The 14,728-nt window shown below is 34.1% G+C and overlaps 1 pseudogene; it reads right to left on the reverse strand.

Moving 5' to 3' along the window:
* Positions 1-426: 426 nt before the first annotated feature.
* LOC120200744 lies at positions 427-12,908 on the reverse strand (annotated as a pseudogene).
* Positions 12,909-14,728: the final 1,820 nt, after the last annotated feature.

Genomic DNA, 14,728 nt, shown 5'->3' on the forward strand with positions numbered 1-14,728 from the left:
ACGAAGAAAAAAAAGTTTTTTTTCAAGATCTATCACCAATCTATTATTTTATGTACACCCCTCAAAAAATAATTATTTAATGTAGCAAACCCAGTGAACACATTAGGCTCAACACTTATGGCAAAGAAAGAAAAATAGGGTAGGCTTTGTTTTAAAGAACTGTAATTTAATCATTTTTAAAATCATTCAAGGAAATGCATTCTATTAGCATCACATGTTCATATTTATCTATGGATCTGTATAGTCCACGTTACGCCATTCTAAAACTTAAGATTTTGTATCAATAAGTGCAAAATATAATGAGAAGATTCAAATTATTATTAGAATGAATAGTTATAAATATTGGATTTATGTGATGAAATATAATTAAAAAATAAATTTATAAATGAGATATTTTTCAATTTTTTATCTAGTAAAAAAAATAGATTAAATGGGTAGCAACTTACTAATATTTACCACTGTACTACAAATCAAGGGCACAATCACTTACTTGTGCTCTGATTCAACTTGGATGAAAGCGTGAAGTGCTTCCACAGCTAAGGAGAATGACAAGAAAAATAAAAATAGCTGTCTACACAGGCAGCAAAATCAAGAATATCAAGATGTTAACCCATTTTTAGAAAGACAGAATAAACAAAATAGAATTGCTGAAACATTTCAAAGAACTAGGAAAATTGGTAAAGCACAAGAGAACGTGAAACAGATATTCATTATAATAGCTGCATGCAGTTGAAAGCAGCGCAGAAGGACAGAGCAAGCCAGCAATTATAATTTCCTACACTACTTTTTTTTTATAAGATCCTACTCTACTTTTTCTTTTTCCTTTTATTGAGAATCCAATTTTGCACATTCGATCTAAATATTACACTTTTTCTACTACATCTAAAACAGTAAAGCTAAGCTTTGAGTAAATACAAGTATATATCATCAAACTTTAAGATGGAATCTAAAAAACAACATATATATATAATCCCACTAGCAGTGTCTTCCAACATGATTAATGACAAGTGACTTCTATCAAACAGAAGCTGGCATTAGAGAGAAATTATCTCACCCTTGTCCTAAGTTCATTGCACATCATACTTAACTAGAATGAAATCATAACATGAACATGGTGCAGACTGAGAGACTATGATACATTGCCATCTGTGCGCACATATTTATAAAGCCACGTGGGGTGAATAAACTTACAGCTAAATCCACATGGGGATTGACTTGTTCCAAGACCAATATGAGAATGTGTTCAAAGAAATATAGGGAGGTTTCATACTTTGATCTTCCACTTCCCAAAGCCATGCATCCCACTACTTCATCCAACTACATTACTTGCATACTTTCAGATTCTGTTGTACTGCCTCAAATCAATCTGGTTATAACTATGCTAATGAGTCCTAGCTTAGTTTTTCATCTTTAATTTGTTTATCAGCTTTGTATTATGAGTTTGGTCCTCACCATAAGACTTCCTTTCTTAGAGAATTTATTCAATAATGATTTCCTTTTAGTGCATTAACCTACAGTTCTGATGTACGCTTATCCCTGCTTCTATCAGACTACGACTTGAACACAACATTTTGACATAAATAATGTTGAAAATAAAGACTTACAGCATTGGTGAATGCTGACAAGACTTCAAGTCTTTGGTACCTGATAATGAATTTTTTTACAATTATTAGCGGTCATGTGGAACCATCAATATAATCTGCATAAGATAACTTGAAAGTAAAAAAATCTGTCATTTCATAGGGATTTCAGAAGTCGAAGGATATGCAATTGAGACAACCTTTGCCACAAAATAACTGAAAACTAGAAAATAATAGACACCTGTAAACAACACATGAATCTGTTGGACCAATTTTATTTCATGACATAATTAAAACTGTATGATCTCACCCGTAAGTATAAACACTATTAGGCTTTCTTCGAGAAGCTGCCATTGCAAACAATGAAAATGTCAAGAGACCACAGCCAAACGTCAAAAGAAATGCATCAGATACCAATCCTGAAAAGACAAGCATAATAACAAAATAAAGAACCAGAAAAAAAATTTAACTATAAAAAAAGGAACACTAAAAACTTGATGAAAATTAAATCAACATGGAATTTGGTTCAACCAAGGGTGATAATAACATAGAGAGTTGCACTCCCTTTCATGTAAAAAATTAAGGACATCAAAAATCAAAGAAAATTGTGTTACGATAGAAGGTAGGTTAGGGTTTGAAGGCATGGATTTGGGGAAAGTATCAAAGAGAGGAATTAGGGATGAAGCAGCAGAATTTGGGGAGGATCGTGTGAATTTAGGGATTGGAAAGGGGTTAGGGATTGATAAGTCATCTGAGGAATTGGGAATTGAAAGAAGATGGGTGGATGGATTAAAATAGTGGGCTTAGCCAGACTTAACTAAATTAAGTTACATATGGGCTTAGACGTGGGGCTTGAGTCTGCTAAAATTCAGGACAGAGGGTAGGAGGGTAATTCAGTACCTAGACAGTTATTTTGTTAGCCAGCTGGTATGTGTTTATATATAATTGTACCAGAACCCTTAAGGGGTATCTTATGAATGAAATTGCAAGTTTCTGTATCTATTTCTCTCTAATTTTCTGAAATCCCTAAAAAATTCTTCTATTCGATCCTAAAACATAACAAATTGGTAATCAGAGCTGAGTTTTTTATCCAAAAATCAATTGTTCAAACTGGGAAAGACAAGAAAAATGCAAAAAGCTGGAACCACAGAGGTACCAGAACATGTAGCAATGGAGGTTAAGGAGGAGACCTTACCATCTTGGTGGGCTGGGCAGAAGGCGGAGCTGGAAGGAATGATACAAACCTTGGAAGATAGTATGACTGAGAACAGAGGATATTTGCAGCGAATCTTACAGCTAGTCAATCAGGCAGCTGAGGAAAAAGATTCACCTAAGTTAGTGAAGAACCAACCACCAGCAGTTGAAAAACAGGACAAAAGTGAAGGTAAAGCGAGGATATTTGCAGCGAATCTTACAGCTAGTCAATCAGGCAGCTGAGGAAAAAGATTCACCTAAGTCAGTGAAGAACCAACCACCAACAGTTGAAAAACAGGACAAAAGTGAAGGTAAAGCACCATGTTTAATTACGGTTCTGAGTGAGGTTGAAAAGTACACTTTTCAACCTAATGAACCAGGAATTTTTGCTTCTAAACCAGGGGGATTTACTGGTCCTCAACCTTTTAATCAGAAGTTGCAAGAAGAAAAAATTATGGGTAGTTCTAGTGAGAGTATGGGGAGAGGAGATGAACCTGTTGACACTAGAAACTACTGTAAAAACCCTTTTGGGAATCATAGTTCTATATTACCTATACCAAAAGTGGAGTTACCATTGTTTGAGGGTAATAATCCAAGGGGTTGGGTCAGGAAATGTCAGAAGTTTTTTAAGTTGTTTGGAATATATGAGGAGCAAAAACTGGAAATAACTGCTATGTATTTAGTAGGGAAGGCTGAGACTTGGTTTGATGGTTATATTATGCAGAAGTATAGAGTGACATGGCATGAATTTGAGGCTGATTTGTGTCACAGATTTGGTGACACAAATTATTTTGATATTATTGAAGAATTCAATAAGTTGATGCAGAAGGGGAGTGTGGAGGAGTATCAAGAAAAGTTTGAAGAATTAAGGCCTTATTTGTTGCAACAAAACGTAAATTTGGGAGAGAACTATTTTGTTTTCAGCTTTATTAGTGGCCTCAAGGAGGAATTAAAACATAAAGTGAAGGTGTTGGAACCTAAGAATTTATCTGAAGCTTATAGGCAAGCTAAATTATATGAGTTGGCTAATGAGATTGAAGGGAAGAAGTACAAATCTCCCAGTAAATTTTTTTCTTACACTCCTTCAAGTAGTCAACAGAACAGTGGTAATAAGATTTTTTTGCCTAAGTCAATTCCTCCTACTACTAATACAAAACAGAGTCTGCTGGAATTTAGAAGAGCCAATAATTTGTGTTTTAAATGTGGGGATAAATTTGTTCCTGGACATCAGTGCAAAGTCAGACAATTAAATTGTATGGAGGAAGAGGAGGAATCTGCTGAAAAAGAAGTAACATAAGAGGAATCTGAGAAACTGGATGAGGCAGAAAAGGAAGCTTTGGAGATTTCTATTAATGCTATTACTGGTAATGTGGAGCATACAACTTTGAGAATACAGGGTTACATCAGAGGAAAACCCATTAGTATATTGATTGACAGTGGCATCACTCAGTTTTGTGACTCCTAAGTGGGCTAATGAAGGAGTGGAATTGATACACACTCAACCATTAGTCATCACCGTAGCTAATGGTGAGAAACTGTTCAGTACTGCTAGGAGTAATACGGTGAGTTGGAAGATGCAAGGCTATGATTTTCAACATGACTTTAGAGTCTTAGCTTTGGGAGGTAGTGACATGGTTTTGGGGGAGGATTGGATGAAAGAATTCAGCCCTATAATGATGGACTTTAAAACTAAAACTATCGGCTTTGAGAAGGATGGAAAAACTGTGGTTATTAAGGGATCTCAAAAGTTACCATTAATCAAAACCATCACAGGTGAGATTTCAGAAGCTAGCTGAAAAAGACGTTGAATTGAGTGGGGAGATTATTTGCTGAGTGCTGAAGTTGAAGAAAGTGTAACTCCTCTACAACTACAGGACTTATTGGAAGAGTTTAAAGAAGTATTTGAAGAGCCAAAAGGAATGCCTCCTAGAAGAAAACATGATCATGCAATTGTCCTCAAACAAGGAACACAATCAGTAAATATTAGATCTTATAGATTTGCTCATCATCATAAGGCTGAAGTTGAGAAGCAGATTGCTGAAATGTTATCCTCTTCTATTATTCAAATGAGTAAAAGTCCTTTTGCTTCTCCATGTTTACTTATTAGAAAGAAATATGGAAGTTGGAGATTTTGTGTGGATTATAGAACACTTAATTCTGTTACAATAAAAATAAGTTTCCTATTCCTATAGTGGAGGATTTGTTAGATGAATTGAATGGGGCTGCTTTCTTTTCAAAAATTGACTTGAGGTCTGGATATTGGCAAATTAGAATTAAAGATGAAGATATTCCTAAAATTGCTTTTAGGACTCACCAAGGTCACTATGAATTTAAAGTAATGCCTTTTGGCCTTACTAATGCTCCAGCTACTTTTCAAGCTTTGATGAATGATTTGTTTGGAGCCTATCTAAGGAAGTTTGTCCTTGTATTTTTTGATGATATCTTGGTCTACAGTCCTAGTTTGACAGAGCATAAACAACACTTAAGAACTGTGTTGGAGATTTTGTGAAAAAACAGGTTATATGCCAAAAGAAGTAAGTGTTTCTTTGGACAACAGCAAGTGGAATATTTTGGGCACTTGATTTAAGCCTATGGTGTAGCAACTGATCCTGCTAAGATTAAAGCCATGAAACAGTGGCCTTTACCTAAAAATATGAAAGTTTTGAGAGGATTTTTGGGTTTAACAGGGTACTACAGAAAATTCATAAGAGGATATGGGGAGTTGAGTAAGCCCTTAACAAATATGTTGAAAAAGAATGGGTTTCATTGGTCTCACGAAGCTATATCAACTTTTGAAAAATTAAAGGAAGTTATGTGTAGTGCTCCAGTTTTGGCTTTGCCTAATTTTGAGCAGAAATTTTTTTTGGAAACTGATGCTAGTTCCAAAGGTATTGGGGCTGTTCTTTCTCAAGCTGGGAGACCTATATCTTATTTGAGTAAAGCTTTGGGCCCTAAACATGCAGATCTTTCTATTTATGAGAAGGAATATTTGGCTATTTTGATGGCAGTTTCTCATTGGAGACATTATTTGGAGAGTAGTACTTTTGTCATCAAAACAGATCATGAGCCTTTGAAACATTTACTAGACCAGAAGCTGACTACAACTATACAAAAGAAAGGACTTACAAAGTTATTGGGGCTGGACTATACTATTCAGTACAGGAAATGTAAGTCTAATAAAGCTGCAGATGCACTCTCTAGGCAACAGACATATTCTGGAGAATTTCTACAGTTGGGGGTTACACTTATAACTCCTACTTGGGTACATGAAATTGAAAAAAGTTATGAAGCTGATGTCCTAGCTCAAGAAAAAATTCCTATTCTGGTTCTTCAACCAGACAGTATGGAAGATTGGAAGTTAACTAAAGGAGTTTTATATTTTAGACGCAGAATTTATGTTGGCAGTACATGAGACCTTAGACAGAAGATAGTTGTGGATTTACATGATTCCCCACAAGGACAATACTCAGGTATTCAAGCTACCTGCCAGAGAATTAAATCTTATTTTTTCTGGCCAAGAATGAAGATTATGACTCAAGAACATATTAAGCAGTGTGATATTTGTCAAAGGACTAAAATTGAGCATATTCCTAAGCCTAGGTTATTATAACCTATTCCAGTTCCAAATAATGCTTGGAAGGTAATAACAATGAACTTTATTGAAGGGTTACCACCTTCAACAAAGTACAAGTGTATCCTGGTGGTGATTGACAAATTTACTAAATATGCTCATTTTTTGCCTTTATCTCATCCCTACACAGTGGTAGAGGTTGCTAAAGTGTATCTCGATCAGGTTTATAAACTGCATGGCCCTCCTCAGGTTGCTATTTCTGACAGAGATAGGTCTTTCACCAGTTTATTTTGGCAAGAATTACTTAAGCAACTGAGGACAACTACTTATTTTAGTACTGCCTATCATCCAGAAACAGATGGTCAGACAGAAAGACTCAACCAGTGTTTGGAGCAGTATCTAAGGAGTATGTGTTTTCTAAAGCCAAGTTCTTGGTCAAAGTGGCTACCACAGACTGAGTTGTGGTATAACACTAATTATCATACAGCTTTACAAATGACCCCATTTGAAGCATTATATGGGTATAAACCTCCTAATCTAAACTGGTCAGGAGAGTCAAGGGTAGATGCAGTACAAGACATGATGCAACACAGGGATCAATTGAATCTATTCCTACAAGATCAACTACTCAAGGCAAGCAATCGAATGAAGCAAATGGTGGATAAAAATTGCACTGACAGAGAATTTCATGTAGGAGATGAGATTTACCTGAAACTTCAACCGTATCGACAGACATCTTTGGCGTTGAGGAAGAATCTGAAACTTGCTGCTCGGTTTTTTGGTCCTTAAAAGATACAAAAGAGAATCGGTCAAGTTGCATATAAACTTGAACTACCACCAGAGTCAAAGTTACATCCGGTGTTTCATGTTAGTTTACTTAAGAAAAAAGTAGGGACACAGGAGTTTACCTTGATAAACCCTCCGGAGGTTACATCGGACGACCAACTAAAAGTTTACCCAGCCATGGTTTTGAATCGACGAGTGGTACAACGGCAAAATCAGGCAGTCCAACAGTTTCTTATCCAGTGGACGAACATGGCTTCCACTGATGCCACTTGGGAGGATGCCACAGTATTGAAGAATCAATTTCCCGATTTTGATCATTTGGGACAAGGATCGTCTGATGGAGGGGGTATTGTTACGATAGAAGGTAGGTTAGGGTTTGAAGGCATGGATTTGGGGAAAATATCAAAGAGAGGAATTGGGGATGAAGTAACAAAATTAGGGGAGGATTGTGTGAATTTAGGGATTGGAAAGGGGTTAGGGATTGATAAGTCATCTGAGGAATTGAGAATTGAAGAAAGACGGGTGGATGGATTAAAATAGTGGGCTTAGCCAGACTTAACTAATTTAAGTTACATATGGGCTTAGACGTGGGGCTTGAGTCTGCTAAAATTCAGGACAGAGGGTAGGAGGGTAATTTAGTACCTAGACAGTTATTTTGTTAGCCAGCTAGTATGTGCTTATATATAATTGTACCAGAACCCTTAAGGATGCGTTTGGTTCACGAAATGTAAGATTACCAGTGGGAATAAAAGATTACCAGAGAATAAGATTACTGGAAATATTACATTACTGTGTTTGGTTGGTTTAGCAAGAATGTAAGATTACTGTGTTTGGTTGAAGGAATAAAAGATTATTGGAATGTATATTTTACCAAATTGTCCTTGTTTTATATTTTTAACAAGTAAAATTCTAAATATTTAAATAAAAATTATTTATATAAAAATTTTATCTGTTGATAATATATTACTTGAGTATTTAAATATATCATGTATTATTTTAATTAATATTAAATTTTACATAATTTATGTAAAAATATATTAAAAATATATTAATGTTTACATTGTGGAAACTAGCTTCTGTTCATATGTGACGTATTCACTAGGAGGTTTCTTGTATTTTTCAATCGACAAGGTTTACATTCTTCTATATACAATAATTTATTATAGATATTCATAATAATAAAAAGATGTAAATTATTTTTGTTATCTAAGATATAATATTTATTATATCTTCTATATACAATAATTTATTTATTTATCTTTTATATTTATACTTAATTTTGCATACTTTATCATTATTATTTATCTCATGAATTTATATTACAAAAACATAATTCAAATAAGTAAGAAAATAATAGTCTTGTGATATAAGGCACATGTTTGATTGATTATACTATGCATCTGTTGTCCTAATACATGCATTACTCTATAACATTTCCCTTTATCTTAGATGGCATTGGAATAATATATGTATTCATTGCATTTGTAACTTAATAATAGACATACTGCTCATAGGCTCATAGCATTATCATTTTCAATAGCGAATACATACAATAACCACAATAGTAATATTCATATCCATGTCTTTTTCTTCTTCAAGAATTCAACTACCTTTGTAATATCAATTAATTCTTCAATGCTCAAAATTTTGGAAGTCTAGCAGTAACTAAGGGGTCTTGAGACTTTAAACCCAAAATTTTTATGAAGTATCTTTGTGTATATACTATCTGTTGCTTGAGTATCCGTATCACCATCGAGTCTCTTGAAGACTAGCTTCTGCAGTGGTGTCCTCATATTTGAACTCCCCTCTCAATATGCCCTTGGCAAGTTCATTTTCAACATTCTGTTGAATCACTCTTCTCACAGGTCTAGCACCGTAGTTAGGATCGTAACCAAGACTACCAAGAAGCTGAACAGCAGCATCCGTGACCCGAAGTTGGATTTTCCTATCTGATATCCTCTTTTGCACACGCTCCAGCTGTAAAACAAGCACAGAAAATGGAGTCACGAACTATAAGAGAAACAATGTAAGCTTGGCAACATGATTAGTGCTTAAAAATCCCATGTTATTCGAACTACGGTGTTACTCGAACTTCAATATCTGTAGACTGCAGTTCTTTAGTAATGTACTGATGTCCTTGTCACATCTATAATGTACGTGATATGGTTGAAACTTTGGAACACTCTTAATCTTTTGACAATCAATGCTCATACCATTAACGTCTAGGGTGCTCGAAGCCGATTTTTAAAAAAATAACAACAATTCATTTAATAAATTAATATTGTTAACTCATTGCATTCTCTATCATTAAACGGAGCTATATGTTTAGCCACTTGATTCTATGGCAGTTGCGATTTTGTTAACCCCATTCAATATTGCCAAGAAATGCTTTCATGTTCACTCGAGCAGGCAGCTTTAAGTCTAGCTAATTCAGGAAAGAAGAAAATAAATAAATAAATGACATAATTAGCTATAGCCTATTACTATCTCCAGCCTATTCAGAATTTTAAACAACAAAATCCATAAACATTGATGAAAAGATAGCCTCAAACGTTGCCTAAAAAAACCTGATTAGAAATGCAGTTTCAGATTGGGACTTGAAATTCAAATGTCAGTGGAATCATCCTTCATGATACAAGCTTGATAAAAAGATAATAAAATACAATCAGATTGACTGGGGACTGAAAAAAAGAATAATAAAATAAAATCAGTGACCATAAAGCCTGAAGCACAATGGTTCAGTAATTAAGCAAATGTCCATGCATGCTTATATTTATGTGTGAAAGCACTATTCAAAAAAAATTATGTGTGAAAGCATCTGTGATGTTCAATTCTACTTGAGAATATGAATTTTAGTAACTCACACGTTTTCCATCCATGATAGATATCGAATAAGCAGCCAGCTTCGATAGTCCTCAGACTTGGGATGCACGAGGAATGTGTGCCTTCCCATGCCACAATTCTTCACACTAAGAAAGCAAAGAAAGTTGTAAATTAGTTCTGAAAGATTTCCTTCAGTCAAAACTGCCACATTCCCCAATAGATTAAAAAAAGATATCAGGGTGCTTCCCCACTGCAACAATCATGCCTAACCAGCAAAAGTTAATTTAAAAAATCGAAAGAACTAAAACAATATAGCTCAATGAGAACTCGTGCAGTCACAACATCCGGTAAAAATACTGGCACAGGCTTCTCAGCTTAGCGATGTTATGCAAAACTTATTAAATAATGGATAAAAACCATTATGGTAATACCCAAATGCTGAAAGTTAATAAGGCAAGAAAACTACATTTTTATAAATAAATAAAAGTCCTGTCAGACATTCATATGATACACTGCTTTGGACAAGTAGTGAGCCAAGAAGCTAAATTGATGTAAGGATGGCATTTCAAGTCAGTGCAAAGTCTTAGCATATAACTGTTACCAACTAACAAATGAAAAAAAAACAGCCAACAAATTTAATTACACAGACATCATCATTTGTTGTGCATTGGAAAAAAATCACAAATTCTCTCCATTACTCTGTGCTCCTGGGATCAATCAATCACATCCAACAAAATATTGGCAATGTTCTCAGCCATTGTGTATAACTTGCACAAAACCCTGCATTTCATTCTCTTTATAACACTAATAAACTTTTAAATGTTCAGTGTCTTAACTGATGAGTACTTCTCCATCTGCTAGTAAGTTTTGGCGAAACCCGTTTAATGTTTTAGTTCCTTTAACTACATTGTATGATTCAAAAAGCACCAGAAAATCTGAACTCGAACCAAAAGCTTGAGTTCAACAAATGAGATCAAAAAAGCTTTCTGTTCTTTACCCTTTTTCCCAGGAATAAAACACCAAAATTTACTCAAGGGGTCTTGGAATTATTACCAGTCAGAGGTAAGCTCAACGGAACTTCTTACAACGGAACTGACATGATAGTAAAGAAATATTGGCGAACTTAGAAACGTTCACAAGGAGAGTGAAGGACTGAAATCATAAAATTTTTGGAATAATCAAGGTTAAGAAGCAATCAGTAGAACCATTGAAGCAGCCAAACAGTCCAATACAACAACCAAAACTTAACAGAGGAAGCATAAAGAAACAAGCACATTATTAAAATTGAAAATGTCAGATTAGGCATATAACCGAACTACTGTTCCTGGTAGGAATTTGGCCCAGAGTTTCATCCATTGAAATTAAAAGTTTAACAAGACTCTGCAGATTTGAAACTTTAAGCGACTCGGACCGAGAAATATATGCTAGCGGGAAGAAGAAGATATCGCAGTTTAGCAAGGTAAAATAAAAGAAAGGGAGTGGAGAGAAATCTTACCAGGAGAATCTCACTGGGAAACGATGGATTTTTCGCAGCACGGGGAGAAGAAGATTACCAGCACAGTGGCAAGCTCACGAGAAAGTGGGTATTTTAGCCCTTAGCACGGGAAAGGAAAAATACATAAGATATATGTGGAATAACATTCCCAGGAATAAAACACCAAAATTTACTGTTGGTATTAAAATATTACCTTCACTTGGGAATTTTACTTGATCCAAACATGGATATCCTTCTTCAGGAAAAAAATTATGCCTATTGGGAATCTTAAATTCCTTGATCCAAACGGGCTCTAAGGGGTATCTTATGAATGAAATTGCAAGTTTCTGTATCTATTTCTCTAATTTTCTGAAATCCCTAAAAAATTATTCTATTCGATCCTAAAACATAACAAATTGTTCAACAAATAATAAAGAACAATTCAACACTGATACATAGGGGCAAAAAATTGTCAGAACACTAGAATTTTACGGTTCACAAAGAAAAGTATATAGTCCTTATATCACTAAGAATATGAGCATATAAGCACACACACCATAAAAATTAACATTGAAAAGGCAAAAACAAAAGCCTTGCATCAATACAAGCAGAAGTCCAGTTCAATTGCAAATATCATAATTATAAACAAGAACTATAACGAGAATGATAAAAAGCAGTTAATTTGCAAGAAAATGCTGTTATTACATAGAACTAGTAAGTCAAATGCACACTTTAGATTTTCTTCATCCAAATTGATTAGTCAAAATTCTTTCAAATACATACATCAATGATTGTGCAAAATAATTATCCCAGTTTAATCACTAACTGACAATCCACAATAACTATAACAAAAATATAAAATTAAACATACAAAGCTAAGCAATTTATGCATAAAATGCAAAAACAAGCGTAACACACATTAGAATCTCACCAACACGGCCGGTAAAGAGCCCAATCGCCAATTCAGCAGTCGAATACGCCACATTAAGTGAAATCATAATCAGCAACCTCTTCATTTGCCGATTACCTGTTCTCATAACCCGAAAAAACCCACAAAACCGATCATTTATCCGCCAGTTCCGGTCCTTTGGCTTCGAAAACTCCTTCCTTGACATGGTCAAAAGAGTAAAACCCTGGGGTATATCGATGCTCGAGACATTCCTCGATAGAAAAGGCTTCGTTGAATCGTTGGAAAAGTTGGGGGTTTGGAGATCTCTAATCGGCTGTTTAAACGAATGTTGCCGCGAAAACGCGTAACGCCGATCGGTCGCGCTGTTGAATCCGAAATCGGCGTTCCATGGATGACGAGAATCGGGCTCTTGAGAGTATTGTTTGAATAATTTCTGTTTCTCCATTTCTTTTTCAAAATAATAATAAACACGAATTTGTTTTCTAAAATGGGAAATTAAGATTCTTGAAAGACTGCAAAAATTAGGCAATGAGTTAATGCGATTATTCGTACAAATATTGAAGGGAAAGTCTGTTTCTTTTTTTTTTTTTTTGCGAAAAGAAGACTTCGGAGAGGGCTGGTGGAAGTAAACGGAGGGATTTGGTTACAGTACATTGATGTCTAGAGTAGCTACCGTGAGTTTTTGTAGGCCGATTATATCAATAGAGTATTCATGGTAGATTAATCATATCGATTAATTTAAACAGTCGTTGTTTAACAGTTATAATAGTTATGAAATTTTATTAACTACAATCTAATTATTAAAAAATAATTCGATTACAAGTTCACATATAACATATTATAAAATTCTTTTTCACATTTTATATATAAAATATTTTGATAAATATAATTAATAAATATATTCCAATGTTTTATTACTTAACAAAATACCTATAAGAAAGAAAGTTTGCAGACCCTAATTTTCCTAATTTTTCTCTTTTTTCTCTTTAGCTTTATAAACGACGAAAATATCAGTCTTAGTATTGGTCGTCTATCATCGGTATTTATTGTCTTCTTCTTTATTTTGTCATGTTTTTAGTCGTTTAATCATTGTTTTCATTTATCATTTTTTCATAGAGTTTATTTGATATCGTCACGATTGATCAAGATGACGCTCATTTGTTATTATGTTGATATTTCCTGTTTTAGACATTTGAATTGGAACAAGATTATGTTTTATATCTACACAGTAATACATTGATACATATCAGTATACTAGTTGATATATTTTAAACTATCACTCCTTAAAAAGAAAGCTATTTTCATCTTTTAATGAAGGTATGCATCGATGCACTCTACAGTGTATCGATACATTCCTTAACGTGTTCATCGATGCACTACCTGTGCATCGGTACACAAACCACTTTCGATGTTTTAATCTTAAGGGGGATGCATCGATGCACTAATTACATTCGATGTTCATTTATTTGAGAGTGCATCGATGCACACAACCCATAAATTCCATTTTAAGCACAAAATTCACTCTTTTTTCATCTCAACTTTTCATCTTTCACCTCCTTTAATATTCCTAACTTTCATACACACACTTAAACTCATTTCTACTCAATAATCACTTCTTTAAAATCAACATCCTATCTTTTATGTGGCATTCAAGAATCACACTCAATTTTCAACATGTTCTAATTCCAATTCTAACACCTTATACTTCTTAATTCCACTAATGACAAGTTAGATTTGGTTTTGAAATCTAATTAATATATTTCTATCAAAATTTCACTTATTCCTTTCTTTTCTTTAATTATATCTAACTCTCTTATCCTTTAATTTTAAGGTAATTTAAGCTTTCCTTAAGCTTAAGTATAATCTAAAGAACAAAACCCAACTTAAATTTCAACTAATAATCAACTAATAAGAAATCTCACCTTTGCCTTAGACCTTCACGTATGAAGAAACGAGGAGGAGAAGAGAACTCTGGAAGCTTAGATTTGCTTCTCACCTTTCCACGTGGGTTAATATATAACCATAACATAATTTAATTATTTCCTTACAAATGACCATCTTATCCCTCTATTCCTCATTCCTTGCAATTCAATCCTACACGGAAATTATAATTAAATCCCTAAACTTTTTATATATTTCGAAATTGAGCACCAAGTTTCCAAAATTTATATTTTTAGTCATTGACCCGGTTGTTGGGATGTTACAAATCTCCCCTCATTTTAAGAAAATTCGTCCTCAAATTTTTAGTGCCCACATTGATAAGAACATATCCGCTAATGTTCTCATACTCTTTTCATTTCACTTATATTTATCTCTGATCACCAATCTTTATCGTATTTCAAAACTCTAATAGTTAGTATTACCTGTAAAAACCTTATTCTTTACAAAAT

Source organism: Hibiscus syriacus, unplaced genomic scaffold (assembly GCF_006381635.1).
Source record: "Hibiscus syriacus cultivar Baekdansim isolate YM2019G1 unplaced genomic scaffold, ASM638163v2 tig00006570_pilon, whole genome shotgun sequence".
NCBI classification, from domain to species: domain Eukaryota; kingdom Viridiplantae; phylum Streptophyta; class Magnoliopsida; order Malvales; family Malvaceae; genus Hibiscus; species Hibiscus syriacus.